Source organism: Anoplolepis gracilipes, chromosome 6 (genome assembly GCF_047496725.1).
Source record: "Anoplolepis gracilipes chromosome 6, ASM4749672v1, whole genome shotgun sequence".
Classification (NCBI taxonomy): domain Eukaryota; kingdom Metazoa; phylum Arthropoda; class Insecta; order Hymenoptera; family Formicidae; genus Anoplolepis; species Anoplolepis gracilipes.
In genome coordinates this window covers 8341484-8361407 of record NC_132975.1, presented here as the reverse complement: position 1 = coordinate 8361407, position 19924 = coordinate 8341484, and the positions used below count along the sequence as shown (strand labels likewise).

Sequence of the window (19924 nt, the reverse complement as noted above, 5' to 3'; positions counted from 1 at the left end):
GCTCTCGGGTTCCGGAAGCTGTACCGGTCCGTCTACGTAGCCATCTACATAACACGTGGCCGCTCGAATCCGTTCGCATTCAAAGTTTATTTCGTTTCAGACGCGAGGAACTCGCGTCATAAAACTCTCGCGAGAGTCGCAGCCGAGAAAGAGAATGACGGAGAGAAAAAGAGAGAGATAAAAGATCGTGTCATAGACGCGAAAAGTTTCGAAATATTAGTTCCGTAGGCAAACGCCGGAAGTTGAAAACTCTGTCCGAAATTGACTACGTTACTGGTGACGCGCGCGCAGGAACGAATGGTAATTCTGTTTTCGTAACAACGCTGATCAAAGCGTCGCGATCAAACGGACTTCTGTAATATGGTGCCCGTCCTAATCGCGCGGCTTAATCGAGAGGCGAGTGTGAGCTTGTGAGCTAGAATGTATACCTCTCGCTTGGTAAGCGAGTTCGTTCTCTGGCTGACGCCGCTTTAAAATTGTAATGTATTGTAATGCGGTATCACCAATTCTTTTCTCTTTATTTCAGACAGGTGTCAAAAGCTCGGTGAATTTTTAGCAACGATTTCGAATCTCGGCAATGTAATGAGAAAATTAATATAATGTTGTGAAAAGAAATTTATAAGATGTAAAGAAATAAAGGAGAATACACAAATGTAAATACTTAATTTAACAAAGCATTAAAAACTTATTATTTTAAAGTGTAAATTAAATAATATATTAAAATGTCACATTCAGTTATTAAAAATAAATATAACAAAATATTCATTTACATTAATTTAATATATATATGTATATATGTATAAATAAATGTATAAAAATATTATTAAATATAAAATAAATATATCATGTTAAATTTAATATTAATTTAATCTATATAAATCTGACTCATCAGAATCTGAATAAACAGGCAGGAATTTTTTCCTTCTCTGTACTAACAATGAGAATTATTAGTCGATGACAAACGTTTTTAATTAGCGATTTTTTACCAGTCGTTTTAAGCATTCCTGAGAATATACTCAGCAGAACACACAAGCCGAATCCATTTGTGGTTAGCAATCAAATTCCGCGATCGGATTTACCTGGAATCGTTTCCGGAACGGCAATGGGTACATAATGGAGTTCAAAGACTTATTAGGTAAGAGCGAGTCATCTTCCTTTACATGAAAATTATCGAACTGATCTAAATCACATGGCAAAATTGTGCAAATTCCTCAATATATAAAATTCTAGAATAATGACTATGTGTAAATAACTGCGAATAAGTGGAAAAATGAATCCCCTTTTTTTATACGGTCAAATAAGCGAAGACTCGTGTGCTTTAAAAAGGCACAGACATATCGTTACTTAAATCCTCTCTTTCTAGCCTTCAGAAATCTTCGCGGCAAGTGCATTTTGTTGTGCGTCTAGAAATCTGTTATTCAATTTGAAATGGCTTTATCGTGCGTCTGAAACCAACCCCAGATTTCGCATTGATGCCAAACTACATGGACTATGAAATCCGTCCTTCGCACACACTCAGTACGCAGAGACAACGCACATATACATATACCCGCGTATCTATGCGCACGCGTAGGCGCTTCCCTCCGCGTTTCTCTCTAGTGAACTACCAACAATAATGGTGAGACTGAGTGCTCGAAACTTTCGAGCGTTCTTCCAACGACACTTTCAGCGTTTTCCTTCAAGTACGTGGCGAAGTAGAAAAGGCTACGATCAGAAAGTAAAATACATCGCATTGGCGATAAAATAAATAATCCAAAAGCACGTTGAGAGGCGTGTAATATGCGAGAAAATGTAAACCTGCGAGAAATCATCTCATTTTATTTAATATACATACATGTAAAATGATATATAATCACCTTCTCCTTCCATTAATCATTAATTTATTTCGTATATGCAAATTCATTTTGCTAATAAATATAATATAATTGAAATCTAATATACATATAATATATAATAAATTGTTTTTTACATTTTTTTTAAATTGTTAATATCGTAATTCTGTATTTTTACACATGTCTATAAATGGTTAAAAGCTTAAATGTTATATTTTGAGAATTTGATTTATACCATAAAAATGAATAATTACATATATATAGTGTGGAAGTTTTTTCTATACTTTTATTTTACATATACTGTATAAATAAAATATTTCAAACAATATTTTTGAAAAATAATGTTTGTGAAGCAACAATATTTATTTGATAAGGCAAAATAATAATATTTTACTGTGTTTAAAATATACGTACTCATACATATGTATGCATATAAGAATTCGATAATTTAATTCGAAGTAAAATATTCTGCAGCGCGAGATACTTCCATTATTTTATAAACAATTCGTAATTATTTATTAATCGCAAAAAGTTCGCAAGCAAAATTGCATAATAAAATATTTCAAGCAATATTTTTGAAAAATAATGTCTGTGAAGCAACGATATTTATTTGATAAGGCAAAATAATAATATTTTACTGTGTTTAAAATATACACACTCATACATATGTATGTATGTAAGAATTCGATAATTTAATTTAAAGTAAAATATTCTGAAGAGGGAGATATTTCTATTATTTCATAAACAATTCGTAATTATTTATTAATCGCAAAAAGTTTGCAAGCAAAATCGCATAATAATTTTATCAGTTAAAAATGGGATTTGAAATATGTTGACAGTATTAATAATCTAATATTATTCATGTCCGATTTTTCCAAATATATTTTAAGCTTTACAGAGAGTCTAACGCTCCTGTGTGGCAAATAATTTTCGTCAAAAATGTCAGCTGTCAAGTTTTTCACATGCATGCTTATCAATTGCTAGTGCTTCTGTTCACTCGGTATGACAGCTACTTGCAAAAGCTGCATACACCTGATAGATATACACCGCGACACACTTTCGGATGCTAGATACGGTGCGCTTACAAAAAATATTCACGAATACGAAGAATTCTGTGAAGGCATGTGCATTCGCAGGCTAACGAAGCGTACAAAACGGTGCATATCCATCTGTACATCGTGTACGACATTCGATAACATCCATGCAAGCAATTGTATGCGAGAAAACACAGAATCGGTAACGTTCTTGATAAGAACACGGTAATTTCATATTTTTATATCTCACCAAACAGAGAATAAAAAGAGGACAAAAAGGGAGAAAAACAAAACAAAGAAATCTGCAGTTTTAGATATCTCGCCTCGTATCTGCTAATTCGAATATGCACGAAATTAGCGGCGCAAGGCGAGGATCGTAAAACGTTAACCCATTTTCATCCTATCGATCCGCTCTCGGGTCGAGCGGAGGCAAGAGGAGGAGGAGGAGAGAGAGAGAGAGACAAACGAAGAGAAAGGGACAGCCGGGAATAAGCCAGACTAGTCGTTAAACGAATGCTTAAAAGCGCTTAGATTAGTGTCTACCAATTAGAGCAGGCGTAAAATCGAAACGACGCGTATGGTTCTATCGAGTGTACTGTTCAGATTAATTTGACTAATCCGCCGAATTATTGTTTGGAAAAAATGTAGTAGAAATAGAATTTTAAATTCATATAATGTAGATTACGCATTTTTTTACTGCCATTAAAGTATTTTGTATAATGACAAGTTTACTTAGTATTAATTTTTTCTTATCAAAATCAATAATGATAAACTGATTGAAAAAATATTTAAACAAAGATAAATTTTTAAAAGACATATTAAAGTGAAAAGTGTTTAATCATACATTAATTTTATAAGATATGTAATAAAATTAAATCCATGAAAACAATTAACAAATGCAAGAAAATCATTGTTATAAGAAATACGTAAAATATCATTTAACGATTAATATGGCAACAAAGTATGTTTTAAAGTTACAAGAATCTTAAGTGTCTCGTCGCTATCAGATAAATTTCCCTCACTAATATTTATGTTTCGCGAAAAAGGATTTTTCAATAAAAATCGCGCGAGAGTGCGCTACCCCTTTCTCCATTCTCAAGGACAAATGCGCGTACATGTATAGTACCTCACCCTCACGAACACATGTACCAGGTACAATCATACGGACAGAGATGTGCGCGCGCGCGCGCGCGCAGTCGAGATTCAGGCCGGGAAGGCAGAGGTGGGTTCACCTCTTGCAGACTCGCAGGTACGTGCACGTAGGTATACGCGCACTCGATTGGCGTCGACCGGCGTCCCGGGAGGGGCGCGACGCCAGCCAAGAACGGACGTTGATACTAAACCGCGGCCCGAGCTGCTACGAACGACAGTTCAACGAGCGTGTGTTCCGAGGCCGGATCACGGTAGTCCATCCGAGCCGCCCGGTCGCGCAAATCGATTCCCTTGATCGATTATCGGCCACGTTTGCCGCGTTACGTCATTCCGCAAGCGGGAACGGCGGACACCACGGCGGAAAAGATCGTGACCAACAAATTTATTCGTGAATCTTTATGGTTGACAGACGAGATTGATTTGGGATTATGCCGACTGACTCGCAGTGTCATCATCGTTATCATCATCGTGACAACATCGGGTCGGTGAACTAGTCACGTGACTCTCGCGAGGGAGATCAACCGGCGTGCTCGATCCTTTTGACCAATTCTACAGAAGGATCTTCTCGCTGGACACGCCATAACGACGCACGAGGACATTGGATAGTTCTCGTACGTATTGATATATGTGTGTATCGCGCGTGTTTGTGTGTGTCATCTGTTGTGTGTTCATTGAGTCACAGTGCTGTTTGGTAGCGCGCGCTACCGAATGTTGTAATCCAGCGGGTGAGTGCGATAGGAGTGCATTCGCGGGAAAAGGAGAGAGGGCAAACGCGAGATTAAAACTCTCAAGTGCGTGCCACTTCCGGTTAACCGGAAGCCTGCGTGCGAATGCCCCCGGGAGATGCGTCCAGCAGTGCGGTCGCCACGAGTGACCGCGATAGTGCAGCGTTCACTGCTGCGATCTATTTGGCCGAGTGAGTTCCGGCTACTGATTAATTCATCGATATAGTTAATCCAACTTGTCTCACTCGTCGGCGACCTCGTGAACCATTTCCATCGAGCCGACCCTTGCATTCAGCTTCAGGTTCGTAAACTAGTGACCTTGCGAAGCTGACAAAAGGATCCCGAATTTATAGAAAGTAATAATAGAAAGTGGAATAGAAAACGAAACATGATTTAATCGAACAGATGAGTGATTTTGTTTATCTAAAAATTGTACAGATCATAAATAATGATCTGAGGATGATGAATAAATAATTTAAAAAATCCACACTGAAGATTAAAAATTAAATTTGACTTAATATGATATATGTAGTGATCGACAACGCCGGTTTATCACTATCACTTTTATATCCGTCATAAAACAATTCGAGCTTCTTGGTTAAAAAATAATCTAGTGTACCGGAGGCTAAGAGCGCAAGATTTATTTCAATTCGATTACTACGTTCTCGAGGGAACGTTGAAACTTTGTGCTCCAATTCGTCAGTGAATCAGAAATGGAAAGTGAAGCTTGACTTAACATACGAATCTACATTAATGTTGCTTCGTTATTGGTCACAGGACACCATACGAAATTTCTACGCTACATAAACAGTGATATAAAAAAACTAAAGGCTTTTGTGTTAAATAAAGCTATCTTCTACACGACCATTCAAACTTCGTAACTTTATTCAATAAAACGATTCTGGGATAAAACATGAAGTTTAATTTAACTTAGAAAAGCATTGGCTTTATTCTATTTGTTTTAATTCATTTGTTCTTTCCATAGAATTATCAATTCGTATTCTGATTTATAAAGGATCATTCGTGTGTGAGAAATGAATATTGAAAGGGATTATTCCAAAATCAATGATTCCATTTTATAAAAAGACTGTAGAATGCAAAATAAAATTTGACTCAATGTATATTGAAACTCACTTTTCTTGAGAAATATCCAATGACAATTAAAGATCGAATTAATCGCGGTTCTAATTAATCGACGGCCCTGAAAACGCTGATAAGCGTCTGCGTCAATTACTCCCTTCGCGAATGAATTTTTAAAGCAGAAGAAACGCAAGGGTCGATCGTTACTTCGCGAATGAATATTTCAAGGACACACTGGTGGTATTTAATGCGTAACGAATATAAGCAAGCTACGAGATAGCACATGTGCAAGGAAAAATTGATTATAAATAAATTAGTTGATTAGTTGACTATAAAAAGAAAGGAGAAATACGAGAAACTTGATTGTTGCTTTCGTTTTGTTTTCGAAAAGAATTTCAGATTGCAAAAGTTCCGAACTGATATTACCGATCGTAAACAAGACGATGAATTAAGGATTTTCATTTGTCGACAGTAACATGAATGTTGTATGAGCGTGGCTTCTTGACAAGAGGATCTTCCTTTGGAAGGTGATCGTGAACGTCGAATTGGAATATTGAATAGACAATCGAACATAGAAAGTTTACGTGTTTGACGGATGAGTTGTTTGATAAACGCGAATGATTGCAACGATTAATTGTTGTAACGGTGTGTTATTGTAATAATTAACGGATTGCGCTTCTCAGTTCTCTGCTCTTCGAGATGGAGATATTGTAATAAAGGAACGATGAAAAAATGAATCGCACAGTGAAATGATCATTGTAAAAGTGATTACGACTAATTAATATCTGGATAATTAACACGTATCAAGAATCACGCTTCTATGGAAGTATCGATAGAATGAAGAATGTATGCTATGTGCACGCGATCAAAGTGCTACATCAAAGGAACGTTTGACAAGTGACTAGAACTCGCGCATCGCTGCAACTAATTAATAGTCATTAACAGTAATTAATGCTGCTTGAATCAATTCACAAAATTGCATGTGTTTCAATCACTGACAAAGGATACGAATATCGAAAGAAGAAGTATTGAACAGTACATCGAGCAATAATCGTGCATCGCTGACAGCTAATTGATAGAAATTATTAATGACGGATGCACATCTCGTTCTCTCAATTCCGACAATCATAAATCCTCACGAGTCCTGATCAAAACCGTCGAGAGAATTAGGACACACAGATGATTAGGATCTAGGTTTTAGTTAATTAATGAATTGCATCGCATGATTGCTAATGTCTTGCAAATGCTTCTAATACAAATTATGTTGAATTATATACCACGCGCAACTACCGCTCTCTCCTCAAAGGACCAAAACAGGCGTAGTGACAGCCAACACTAAGGCTCTGATTAATCAGGCTAATTAACTCTATGTGCCATAGAGTACACATAGCAACGTTTCGCTCTTTGACAACGTCTTGTGTCTTTGCCCGTGTAACACATATTCGCGTATGATCGAAATGCGATTTAGGAATGAACGCTGCGCGCTATTTATTCACAGTAATAATTAACGTGACCTAAGGACAGCCACGGGATAGCGGAAACGATCGTGCGACGAGACATCTTCATTGACGAATCGTTTGACAAGGGGAACGTCTTAATTAATAATCACGCAAAGCCATTGAGATTCGTGTGCCGTTTCGCATAATAAGGGAAGCGATCGGTAGGTAAAAGAGGAAAGCGAGATCGAGAAAGAGAGAGATAAAGAACGGAAAGAAAGATAGAACGAAAGAGAGAGACGAGGAGTCGCAGAGAGAAAGGAAAGACGGACGAACAGAGAAAGAGGGAGACTCCTGGTGCTACTTCGTCCTCCTCTTTCACATCTACTTTTTATCGTTTCGCGAAGGCCCGAAAAAGAGTTCTCACGCCGCACGCGAGAGACCCCGAACACGCACGCAGGCAGGCAGGCAGGCAGGCAGGCACGCACGCACGCACGCACGCACGCACTCGCCCCTCCGAGAGAAGCAGAGAGCCCGCGGCGCGCGAGGGATCTTGATTTCTTCCTGCTCGTCGATTCCTCCCCCCCTCTCGGATCTCGCCGACCGTGCAGAGTACTGCCGGTGCAACGCGCGAAGGTGAGTCCTTTTGGTCCTGCAACGGCAGGATACTACTACTATACTATGGTAAGAAGTGCGAGAGTACCGGACTAGTTCACTTTTTTTTTACAGATTTTAGCGAAACATCTAAAGATTATATATTTTAATTTATTTTTTTAAACAAAGAGTTATCGTGCGCTTTAGAAAACTTATTTTGACAACCTTAATGAATTGTTTATTTAAAAAATTCAATACTATTATTATATATCCTTTTATTAACATCAAGATGCCAAGAAAACAGAAAAACATTCCCTTCTCTACCTCTTTATATTATAATGTTATTATTTATATATAATTTAGGAAATCTATATATTTAAAGAATATATTTGTGTGAAAATGACATCTTCAAAAGTAGTTGTGATAAGAATTGCGCGAATAATAGCAGAATAATTATCAACTGCAAATGTTAGTCTACGAGGTACCACGTACCTGTTTGTGTGTAAATTCAGAATCTATGTCGGGACGAACTAGGGAATCGCCCGAGGCGTTGCATGTGCAAAGGCCTCGTTAAGTCATAACTTGAACGTGCTATCTGGGTCGATCATCATGTAGGTCTCTTTCAATCTGATATTGCGTACGAAAGATTCTGCAAATTATTCGATTTTTGAATCCTGTAAAAAGACAATAATTTTATTGCAAATTTTTATTACAAGAGAGTTCTCGCGTGCGGACGCATAGACTAATACTTTCGAAGCACAATTTCAAAATACGTCATTATTTTCAGTTATTGTAATTTACATGATTCACAATATATTTTATTCCTTTATATAATTACATATTATTTTGAAAACAAATATTTTATTATTGAACGTACATCCGACATTTAAAAAAAGCTTACTTTCACGCTAAATAAATACATAACAGAAATTGCAGGATATATAATAGAATCCTTATGTATATAAGCCTGCTTATAAGTTTCCGAATAAATACAACGCGGCACGTGAAGAGCCCGCCGCTTAAATTATGGTCGCGAAGGTATTGCATTTGTTCCGGCGTTATACGCCGGAGAGACAAAAATGCGCCATTTTCCGGAACAAATGGTCCCTATATATGGAAGCAATACGCACCTTCCGTACCCATCCCTTCGGTGCGAAATTATAACGGATATAATGCAACTTTCTCGCCCCATAACGCGCACTCGTGTATGTGAATAGTAGTAGATAGTACGCCTCGGCGTGGATGATTTGTGCCCGCATTGCGAAAGTAAGAAGCGGAGAATTATCAAGCGGCGTAATTTATCGATCGATATCGATATTAGTATCAGCGAAATATCGCAATGTCAATTACCGGCTTCCACCGACGGCCAGATACAAATTTATGATGGAATTTAAAGCAAAACTTGGGAAAATGCTACAAAATTAGTTTCTGATTCTGACTATTTACTTTTAATATTACTCCTTAAGTTACGCTATTTCGTACTGTATATTAGTTGATGTTGCAATTCTTATTTTCTACGATCGTGATATAATTGCACGAAGCTGTAATACAATTACAGTTTCTGCAATACTCTTTAGTCAGAAAGCTTGCAGTTTAAACTCAGTCAATAAAATTGGCAATCATTAATCTTAATTATTTTATGTTATTTATTATGTGAACGGTCATACGTCTTTAATGATTATACGATCATTATTCATTATTCAAAAATATTTCACATGTACTCTACAATTACGTTGATTGGCAATATTTCTCTCGGCAACATATGACATAAACCTGATATTCATAGTAAATTAAATTGCCGTTTTCTCTTTTTGATGTCACATAAAAAAGCATATACATATCTTTTAAACCTGTAATACTAAATTAAAGGATTTTCACGCATAGTGTGCTCGATTCGATATATGGATTCTTAAATTGGCTCCTCACATCTTATTCTTACTTTTAATTACGTCCGGGCCGTAACGCTCTCCGGAAAGAGGCATTAATTAAGCGGAAACGTGATGCAACGACGTCGCTGCGCGATCGGGTCCGACAATGCAGCGATGCTATGCCTCCCGGTGTTAAATGCGCCCGGAGCATATCGCTCTCTCTCTCTCTTTCTCTTTCTCCCTGCGGAGAACAGAGGACAAGCCCACCTCTCGTCTACCAGAGGTACAAACTGGTTTCGGAAGAGAGATGCCGTTTCCTACCTTCGTCCTCGCTGCCCCGCGTGTTCACCGGCGATCTCCCCGCCTCCTCATTCTCTTTCTCACACGCCGGAGCGGAGTCGATCAAGCCTCTCGCTCAAGCCGGGACCCGCTCGTCTTATTCTTCAGGTTCTCTATCTCGGCGAAAAATCTATGTCAACCGACATGTTGACACGTGTTCAAACGTTACGGGCGCGCGAACTCGCGCGGAAAGAAGTGAGGAGGTAACTTGGGAGGAGGCTTGGAAGTCGGGTTACTGGTATGCAGTGTCGGATTTCGCCATGTTCCCCGGAGAGAGTGAAGGGGGGAGGGAGAGGGTGATCGCGCGGAGAAGAACGCACACCTCGAGATGTATACGTATAATATGCGTATACACACGACACGCACGTTCAGCCGTCTCATGAATCAAAACTATTCGTGACGGGAGGGGGCGGACAGGGACAAGAGCGAGGGAGGACATACGTGTTTGCTTACAATACGCGGGAGGTCATGTCGCGGTAGCTATCGCGTTGCTCTGATCCGAGATATGAATTTAATTTTATTATGACGTGAGTCGGTCGGTTATCTTCGAATCGCGCCTTCGTTCCCGTGGGGGAAAAGGGGGGAGAGGCGAAGAAAGAGAGAAAAATTGATACGTAGAACGATGATGAGAAGAGATAGGACCGGACGACCTATTTTAATGTACCGACTGACCTTTTGAAAATGTTGCGCACGGGAAAAAGGCAGAGACGTGTAATTGTTCGGTCGGAGAACGTTTGATCGACGTGGAATCTGGAAACAATATAAACGGATAATGGTGAACGATGAATACTACTGCGCGAATCTCGCCAAGTTTCATTCCCTTGTAATCTCGCGCAGCTAGTTTGCTGGAATTACATGCGCTAAGTCACTCCCAGGTGTTTCACGAAATGAGTGCTTGCATAAAATCTATAATCACTTTCAGATATCTTGTAGTGTTACTACAAAGTCGTGAAAATTTAGAATTGAACTGAAGTGTAGTATAAAAAGAGAGAGAGCGAGAGATATTAAATATCTTGCTTTTTAATTTTGTATAATATAAAACAAAATACACGATCTGTATTAAATAGAAATTAAAGAAAATAATTTTCCCCCGCACTAAATAGTAAGGAAATAAGTAGTGAAATACACAATATAAACGTACTAAATGATGTTCTAAGAAAGGGACGATTTTTCACGATCAAGATAATGAAAAATATACACAAGTTTAATCGATTAATCGTAAAGTGTGTATAATATATTCTAAATGTTCTATTAATTTTCAAGTTACTTAAGAGAGATAACAATAGAATAAGAAATTGTAATATTAATTCAATATGAATTAAATTCCGCAGAATTGCATAAAATTACACAATGCAGTTTATATAAACGGGCTAATTAAACTGACAATGATGTCCGTTGACTTTTATTGTCGTCTAGCATGACTGCACTTCGCGTATGCGTGTACGCGTGAAACCATGACGTGCACGCCATCACGAACGGCAGACAGACGCGGTTCGGTACTTTGCACGCCGGTAAATTAATATTCGCGAGTGGGCGGCGCGCGTATAAATATTCAAAAGTAGGCACGTTCGGCCGTCTCGTCTGACTCATTGGATCGCCGGCTGAGTCTCCCTGTCCGTTTTCACTTTCTGAACGTTTTCGCTTTTCAGCGCGCATCGCGGCTTACACACCCATAAACCGGATAATATACGTACTGCCAGAGTTCGCGAAAAACGCATAAACGCAATTTAACCGACGCGATGGTGGCTACATTTAATTGTAGTAATTAGGACGGAGAGTCGCGTTACAGAATCTATTTAATAAAAACAAAAACAGTCTCTGAATAAATTAATAAACATGAATAAAAGATTATCCAAGATTTACTGATATACAAAAGTATATTTTTATATGAAAGTATCTGTTGCTATGATTTTTATTATCTTTTCGATATGACATGAATTTACAAATGCAAAGAAATGCATTTCAATTTTGAAAAATAAGTTACGTAGAATATGTATGAATGTATGTATGTATATTATGCTAAAAAATTATAATAATATTAATATTAAAAATAAATAAAAAAAATAAATTATAAAATTATATAAATCATTCCATTACATTGCAAATTAATTTATTGATTTATTAGGTTTTAAAAATATTTTAAATATTTTAAATATATATAAAATAGTAGATTATTTCAAATATAAATGTAATGAAAAATATGAGGAAGCTGCAATCGATATTCTCGTTTATAGCTTTAACTTGGCATGATCCTTTAATTCAATATAGTTATCTTTCATTTACATCATATATGCGTAGAAAAAATGAATTTTCTATACTGGGATTAACGGGATAGAGTCAACGCGGTTCGAGAAATTAATTGCATCGCATGGATAATTAATGATTCTAAATCAATGATGGCGTTTGGATCAAAATTAATAGAAATGTAATGTGCCACTCGATTTATGAATCGTACGCAATTGGTGCACATATTTCAATAATGCAAACGTGGTTCGTGTGGTATATTTATTTCTGTACGTGAATAATCATCGATGTTAAATAGGTGACGCTATTTTCCAATCACAAGTTATAAAAATGTGATAGCATATGTATAATTTTACACAAATATTTTTTACCATAGATATATAAAAACTGTGCTTTTAAATAATAGATTCTTAAAAAGATTATATATATGTATGTAGAATATGATCTAATGTTAAATTGTACAAGCTATTTTCTTGGAAATTATTAGAGCAACACAAAATATGATATGTAAATCGGAATACAAATCACAGGATGTTTCAAGTGGAAGTTATTTTAATAGAATTTTAATTCTTGTACAACACACACCAACACAAGTAACAAAGATACTTTAAAAATTAAAAATTCAATTGGCACAAGAGGAAAGAATATTTAGTTGAATTTTTATCGAGAAAAGAATACTTTATCACACATACACTCAGAGAATACGCTTCGAAACTTTGATATAAAATATATGTTTTATTTAATATAAATACAAGTTAAATTCTGTATGCATATAATATATGCATAGATTATTTATAAGGTATATTACACATTTGTATAAAATAATATTAAATTAATAAAGTGTCACATTTCGACTTACTATTAATCAAATTAATATAAATATATTAATATAAATAATATAGCATATCTCTAGCATCTTTGATAAAACATAACTCTTTGTAGTTACAATCTACTAATAAAATGTTGTATTTTCATTAATTTCAAATAATTTCCTTTTCCATATTCTCAGAATCTCAATTTACAACTCGAATGTCGTGTGCGCGCGTACATTTTGTTACACAGGTCGCCTCGTCAACCGGCACGTAAAGAACATATCCACCGATTCTCAACAACCTTTTTTCAAAAGGGCGATGTGGGCGCGCATAACAAAGATGAGTTTACTGGGATGAAAGTCATCTGAAGTCAGAGCTATCTCTATTCACGTAGCGAAGCGTCGGAGAGAGCGGCGCGCCGAGGTCAGGTCGCGCGCGAGCGTAACTAGATACTTCAGGAACTCTCATTACGATGTTCCGCCGGCGCAATAGTCGCGCCCTGCAAACCAATATTAAGAAAGCATTGTCGCACGTCATATTAGTGAATCACTTCCACATACACAGCCTGTCGAACAATGCGAGTCGTCGAATTATTAGCATTTGCACCGATTGCATTTCAGGAGTTTCCTCCCTCGATTGTCGTTTCAAGAGTATTTCGATCTGTTGACGTTCCGTAATAATTAGCAGACTCTTAATGAATTTCCCATTCTATACTGTTACCAGTTAATGACAAAATTTTCTCGAAAAATAGAAATAAATCACACAAAACTTTAGAAATACAATAATAGTAAAAGCAAATTATAATAGGACAGGAACAGAGTTGCATTTTTACCATCTATTTTTAGATAATTTTCTGAAATTTGTGGTTGTACAAGATTACAATAGATATGTTTGACAATTACACGGTAATGATGGCGATCGAATAATCTGTCATTTTTATCATGATACTTGAATGAAAAGTATTTTCTCTGTAAATTCCGAATATTATTTTATTATAATAGTTTTTATATTTTTATAAATTGTAAAACTGCTATTTTTTTTTTGTCGGAAAATATGAAATTTTGATTATTTACAAAGTTTGACATTATCATAAAAAATTGACTCTCTGTGCGATTCGCCAGTTAACTACAGTCGCTATTTAATGCATTTATATAGACGTTTACATACTTTTGTTTGAGAGAGAAATCTGAGAGAGAAATAACCTAATTTCATAAAAATATTTTTGTATACTTTTGTATACTTTTTGCCAAGCAGTTTATATATATTTCAGCTTACAGCAATGGCACATAATAAATTTAATGTGCAAATAATTATAAAGTTGCGCCGACATGATGAGAAACAGCAGTAACATCGGCAATTTTTTTCGTGTCGCAGTGACATTACGACCTACTTTGATGTTAATAACCATCCAATTAAAAACAGTCGACCGCACCTAATCGCTAGATGGAATTACTTATATATTACGTACATTTATACATGAGATAATCAATCCGAAATTTTCATTATGGATCTTTCAATTTCTCTATGCGATGTCTCGAATTTTTTGACTGTACAAAAAATAACAAGATATATTTAAGAATTATCTCGAAATGTTTCTGAATACGTATTTATATATGTCAGATTATATTCTACTATTCAAATTTTTGCAATTAAGATGAATATTTTCGATGACTTTGACTCTCTTTAATTAATATATTTAATATATTAATATATTTATCTTATTTTATTATGAAATTTCCATCATGATCGAGTCTTAGGTATTCTAATAGGCATTCCTATTCCTTCAAGATCATTATAATGATCGTTTTCCATTAACGCCGTCGAGTTAATTTTCACTAAGATCGATATTAAATTCATTAATCTATAATTGCAAATTAATGTCACACATAATTATCGAGTTAATTATCGAGTTTAATATCATGCTGCGTTAGTTTAAATTAACAAATAAATAATTCATTTATGTCACTAACAGCAGCGAAAATAATCCATCGATATGACAGTTTTCTATGATAAAAAATAATAAAGGGAAAAATTATAATTTTTACATTTCAATCATAGAATAGTTTTTGATATCGTGCACGTTGTTGCAGGATGAGATTATGATACCGCGGTTATATAACTGCAGTATACACTTAATAACGCCACGCAAGCTGGTTTTCAGCTGGACCATGTCGCGGCGAAAGGGTTAATGAAGGCGCAGCCGTGGTCATTGCGGGACCATAAGCGGCATTAGCTTTATTAAATAAAATCGCATCAAGAGGATCGTATAGGACAGAGTTAATTGAATGATTGGGCCTTGTACGCTCACTGGGCGCGATGCATACCGAGACACATACACACAGACAAGACATATACGCGTTGGCCTCTATTCAGCGCGCGTTCGTTCATACGTCGTAAAACACTTTGGTGTATTTCGTTTGACGCAGTTTGCGCATTAGTAATGCAAATTCCACACCGGCAGGCCGGCCAGCCGGCTTTGCAGTGTGGGTTTTCAGAGATACCGATGCGCTCAGTGCCTTTTCGGCCGTTCGAGAGGGATGGAAATTCCGCATCGCCAAGGGCGCGTTAATTTTGATATGTACATCCGCAACCGTCGGGCGAATTACACCGCCGCCATGCATAACGCATGGCAGTCGAATGGAAATCGACTGCGTCACGGAGGAAGACAGAAAGAAAGCGAGAAAGAAAAAAAAAGGAAGAACTAAACTAGCAGTCGACGTTGCCATCTTCTTCTCTCTCTTTCTCTCTTTTAATCGTCTAGCGATACTCCGTGCTTCGCGATTCGCTATCTGAGAACGAAACATTCAATTCTCTCTATTTTCCTGCAATGTTGTGACATTGCTGTAGTAAATATTAAAAGTTGTTTTCAATTTTAAATTCACCCGATACTGTTCTTAAAGCCAGAATGACAGGAGTAAAATCTAGAAAAATATATGCGTCAAAAAAAAAAAAAAAAAAATACTATGTTTTCTCATCTATTGTTTGCGGTACAAGTGTTAAATTTCTTAAAATTATTATAAACATTAAATACTTTTACTCGAAAAAAATTAATAATTCAAAAAATTACTTCTGTTCGATAGAGTTGACGAATTTTTACAACGTATTGGTGGATAGTATATCATTAATTTCACAAAGCGCATATCATTGTCAAGATAATAATTAATTTGTAGGATAAAATGTACTCTACAGATTCCTATAATGTTTTATTTCGTACGCCTAAATACCTGATACGACTCCTTCGTCACGTAACACGTTTGTATAAATGTTACAATAAATTACGATTACTTGTCGAATTATCTCAGACAAATCCTTTAAAATTAAAGAAAGAGTTTATTATATAATATTGAAGTGAAATATCGTTATTTATTATAATCTTTTGTTGTTGAAACTCATTTCAACAAATGTAAAACGATTATTTAAAAATTATTACTTACAAATTCAATCACATATGATATGGTGATGTTTATTATATTAATTGCGTGTATTTATGTTTAATATTGCATTTCTTCCTGTTGTTGGTACAGCTCGCTCTTTGTTATTGATCATTTTTAAAGAAAAATCATTTTTCTTTGGAACGGTTGGAAAATGTTTCCCTAACTTTTTTTTAAGATAATTCTCAAAATAATAGACAATATTTTGATTTACTATTTACCGTCAACTTCGTACTTTCTCAAAATGTTATTTTGCATAGCTCTGTGCAACAATTTTAGTTTGTAAAATCATCCGATGACCACTTTTATTGTTTCTTGCCACTTCGTTTCTCACGAGACGCACTTATTTTCGGCACTGACAGAGTTCCGCGGGCGTGAAGGGCGCTCGGTTTGCAATCTTTGCGGATGCTTTCGCAAAGGTATCAAGGGTCACAGCGAACGCGCAAATTGCGGTATCCGCAACGGGTCACGCATATACAAGATTTGGTGGACTCTTGGGGCAAATGCAAATGATGGCCGAGCAAGCTCGCTATTTCCTTTGATCTTCTTGAGTATCATTTCTGAGATATTCACTTCTCATATCATTTTAATATTTAATATGAACATATCTATATATCAGTATATATATATATATATATATATATATATATATATCAGTATATATATATATATCAGTATATATATATCAGAAGTGCGTATTTTTATACTTTACGTACTTTATTTTTTACTAATAATTTATGGTGCGTTTTGTATAGATATGACGTAGTAAAGTGAATGCAAAGTTGTATAAATAATTGTTGCATCTCTTGTATTTCAGTCTTGCATAAAAGCTGTCTTTTAGCGGTTACATTTGATATCTGCTGCATCCGTTTCCGGAAGATCATTTCTTAACGTGTTGTTAGCGGGGATTGTTCATTAATAAAGTTGAATTATAGTCTTATGGAGACTTACCATCTTGTCCAGTTTCGCAATCGATCACAATTATTATTATATTTCCGGGTCTTGTATTATTTTTGTGTTCTTTGTGTTCTCAGTTATTAATTAAATTATTGATTTCCTTTTTTAATATGAACGTTATTTCCGGCATGAGTGTTTGTGAGTGACAGTGCGAGGATGAATTGCGAGATATTGAGATCGATTAATATATTAAATAATTAAATAAATTATAGCTTAGAGAGCTAAAGGAAAGTCAATTTCTTTCATATGAAAAAAAAATTATAATTATAGCAAAGAATATCAGTTTCCTTTTATGAAATTATACAATACAGACTATTATTGTTATGTGATTTATTACAAGCTTTTTTTCCTTTATAATCGAATAAGAAATATATTTAATTTTTTCATTTCTAAGATAATAACAAATGACCAACAACTGTAATTCGGGAAATGTACTTCTAATAAATTTAATATTTTCTACGATCCAGAATCTGCAAAAATTTAATATATATGTGTCAGATTATATACTTCTTCGTCAACTACAATTCAGCGATCGAGCACGGATAAAATATGTTACGCGACATTCACGCGACGTGATCGCGCATACGTGTAGATGTTATTATCACGAACAGAGACTGTACGAGAGTTTCTACTTCGATCAATCGGGATCTCTCGGATTACGTTCCACACGCTGGCCGATCCAATTCTGTTGCCTTTCGGCTCGTTATCTACCTAATTAAACGAAACTAATACTGACATTGCACGTAGCAGAGCTAAAACAAACTCGTACACGTAGACGAGCTTGCCGAGTACATTTTTTTCACACGTCTGTACAAAAACAGTTTTGTTACATAAAATAAATACAACATTGTAGAAAATCATACATTCATTTATCATTCAGAGTACTCGTTCTTTTTGAATGTATTATATATACTTTGTTAGATCAATAAAGAATTGCAATGATAAAATGTCTGACTTTCAATATAGACTATATGAATAGTCTATAAATAAGTTGGCTATAAGAAAATGTATTCTTCAATGATTTTTATTTATCTGAAAGCTATTATTTAAAAAAGAGAAAAGTAAATTGTCTTATCTGCACAAAGATATAATATTTCTGCGCAAGTTTAAACTTTGAAAAGAAATTGTATAAATAAATCTCAATTTCATCGCTATCGTTTGCGATCGAGATAATACAAATGAGCTCTCGTTTTTTGAAAAGCGTCGAGCTCCGAGGAACACTAATCAGCGGGTTAATCGTCTAGGTGAACAGCCTGTAGCTGCACGCAAAGAGGCGGTAAACCTCGCGCAAAGATACGCAAAGGACATCTATTAGATGCGATTGATCTCGTAGGACTCTCCAACGAGCGGCATTACTTAACTCTTAATGCCTCGTCCGAGGAACGATCGAGTTTAATCTCGCAGAAGCTACGTGCCACACGACAGAATGCAGTAGCTTTCGCATGCCTTTCTTCCCTCTTCCTTCTTTCCGCCCTCCCGCCTACTCTCCCTCCCGAGTCTTTCTCGCCGCAGGATGCAGCTACCAGGCAGATGAATAGATAGCGGCTAATTTTCAGCGTTCATTAGAGCTGCGGGTCTCCGTACGCGTGTATTCTCGTTGCGCTCGCGCGACACTTACTGCCGGACTCTTACTTGCACGCAGGGCCGCGCACAAAATCCCTTTAATGCATCTGCAATTGCGATGCAAACTGTCCATCTCGGTAATCGTAAGTTTCTCACAAAATTGAGCATGTTACGTAAAAATCAGTTATTTTCTTATACATCTTTACAGAGTTTGGAAATAATTTCAACAAAATGATAAAGACGAAACCGAATCTCTTTGTTTATTCGCGTCAGACCAAACACGACGATCTATATTTTTCGAAACTAATCAAACCAACTTTCAACAATATCGAAAAAGTCTTCAAGAAATTTCACTTTACTATATAATAAAATTTATAAATTATCTATTAAAAAAATAACACAATTGCAATTTAGATTTTGCGTATCTCATCGGATGCATCATCTCTACAACGGTGAATGCAGCCCTGCTTGTACGATACGAAGGCCGCTCGCGGTGCAACCGGTACACATTACGTACGTGTACATACGTCTCTACCGGTGGTGGCGGCGGAGAGATCTCGCAGCGGGGAACATACAGGCACGCCAAGAGAGCAAATAAAGAGATCCGGCATCCCGGAGAAATCTAATTCCTAATTGGTGCTTCGCTCTGTACTCTGCTCGTGTCGGTTATCTACCGCTATCGGAGCACGACTGGACTTTGTACCACTGTTGCTGCTTACAGAAAGGATACTGTCGAAGAAGAAAGAGAGAGAGAGAGAGAGAGAGAGAGACAGACAGACAGACAGAGAGAGAGAGAGAGAAATATAGAAAGAGAGAAAGATATGAAGAGTGAGCATGACAGAACAAGACGAAAATGG

The 19924-nt window shown here is 36.2% G+C and overlaps 1 protein-coding gene and 1 long non-coding RNA gene across 3 annotated transcripts in view; one reads left to right on the top strand and one right to left on the bottom strand.

Moving 5' to 3' along the window:
- LOC140666492 (uncharacterized) overlaps positions 1-19924 on the bottom strand; it is a 113757-nt gene that overhangs the window by 41094 nt on the left and 52739 nt on the right. For both annotated transcript variants that reach the window (XR_012046763.1, XR_012046764.1), the window contains exon 2: positions 8346-8527. This is a non-coding gene — a long non-coding RNA (uncharacterized lncRNA). The remainder of the gene's footprint in view (positions 1-8345; positions 8528-19924) is intronic.
- The window catches only part of LOC140666485 (latrophilin Cirl), a 418870-nt gene continuing 406758 nt past the window's right edge, over positions 7813-19924 (top strand). Inside the window, exon 1 of the mRNA XM_072893726.1 lies at positions 7813-7895. The gene's annotated coding sequence lies outside the window, so the exon portion shown is untranslated. The remainder of the gene's footprint in view (positions 7896-19924) is intronic.